The following is a 1657-nucleotide window of genomic DNA, read 5'->3' as shown; positions in this document are numbered from 1 at the left end:
AGAAAGACAACTAAGGAAGAATTTCTTTAATTGAAAATTATTTTTCGTAGTATATTTTAATAATCATTTGTAAAAATATTTAAACTTTTATTTTCCTTAAAAAAAATAGAAAATTAATTATAAAATTAATACAGTTAAATAATTGCAATAACTGAATCTGCTGACTATTCGTTAATATATATTATATCATTGTCACAAACTCTCAAGACTCTGTATACTCCGAACAAGATTACCTGTACATACAGACATCGATTAAGCAGACATAGAGTTTGGTTTTACTCTATAATCTCTCTCCTCATAATAATATATGAATTTTAGAAGATACGAAAGAAGTTCTTTACCCCATACTACGCCCATGACTTAACGTAAAAATTAATCCATATAATCTGACATGTTGGCTTGAATGGCTTTGTAGGCTATGAAAGTCATTTAACCACATACATTTATATTAACATAAAAAGAAATCTATATTTCTGCTTCAATTACAATAAAAAAATAATTAAATATAATCACAAATTAAAAATCATTAAAGTCATCATAAATTAAATAATTATCATATTTATACGTACTGCGTTGATATTGCTTATCATCGCATATCAAGTTTTACTTTGCTTGACGTCAATGAGTAAAAATTAATATACTTTTTTTCTATGAAATATAAATTATGTAAATAAGTATTTTAAAGCTAGATATTATTTAAATATAAAAAGTGTTATTATTAATAATATTAATAAAATTTAATAAAAAGTGTCAGCTTCCCCCTTGGATATTTGTATGAAGCATCGGTGGTTCAGTGGTAGAATGCTCGCCTGCCACGCGGGCGGCCCGGGTTCGATTCCCGGCCGATGCAAATGTCTTTTTTTAAATAATTTTCCTAATTTTTTTTTATTTTCTGACACAATTGTAAAAATTATTTAAATATTTTTTTTTGAGTATTCATAATTTAAATTCATAATTAAATATATTAAAAACAAAATAAAAAATATTTTTTATAAAAATTGCGTTGCTTTATTTGAAAACGACTATTTGTCCTGGATTTGATAAGAAGGTTCCATGGTGTAACGGTTAGCACTCAGGACTTTGAATCCTGCGATCCGAGTTCAAATCTCGGTGGAACCTGGGAAGACCTCAAAGGCCGAATATTTTTTTCTAAAAGATTTTTTTTTTGCAAATGTTATTTTAATATTAATTTCACCAAATTTTTTTGTAATTTTTAACAAAATAACCAGTTATTGAAGTAGTAAGCATTTTGTTATAGAGTATAGGAATCAACAAAATTTGGACTAATTTTTTGGACAAATAAGACATTGGGTGGAAATTAACAAGTCACATAATATAATTTATGGCAACTGATGGTATAAACATTTGTAAAACTATTTTATACTTTTTTTTTAAAAGCAATTAAAATAAATATTTTTGTAAGACTATTTAGTAATTTTAGTGATGTAGTGCCCATTTTTTTCTGTTTCTTAGGATTCTATCAATTTTTCTATATCAGGAGTTTCCACACAGAGTTTCCAGAGTTCTGAAGGAATATTTTTAATTGTGAAAAATAAGAAATTGAATCTCATATACTATCAACAGTAAAAAATAAACAATCGAGACACTAAACAATAATATGTGTGCTCTTCTATAGAGTTCTACAGGAGAACAGAGG

At 26.3% G+C, this 1657-nt stretch overlaps 2 non-coding genes across 2 annotated transcripts; both read left to right on the top strand.

Moving 5' to 3' along the window:
- The first annotated feature begins 779 nt into the window (after positions 1-779).
- Positions 780-850, top strand: Trnag-gcc. The gene has a single exon. It is a non-coding gene; the product is annotated as a tRNA-Gly (tRNA).
- Positions 851-1047: 197 nt separating this feature from the next.
- On the top strand, positions 1048-1119 carry Trnaq-uug. The gene has a single exon. It is a non-coding gene; the product is annotated as a tRNA-Gln (tRNA).
- Positions 1120-1657: the final 538 nt, after the last annotated feature.

This window comes from Teleopsis dalmanni, unplaced genomic scaffold, assembly GCF_002237135.1.
Source record: "Teleopsis dalmanni isolate 2A unplaced genomic scaffold, ASM223713v2 unscaffolded_contig_5346, whole genome shotgun sequence".
Classification (NCBI taxonomy): domain Eukaryota; kingdom Metazoa; phylum Arthropoda; class Insecta; order Diptera; family Diopsidae; genus Teleopsis; species Teleopsis dalmanni.
This window is presented reverse-complemented; position numbering and strand designations above follow the sequence as displayed.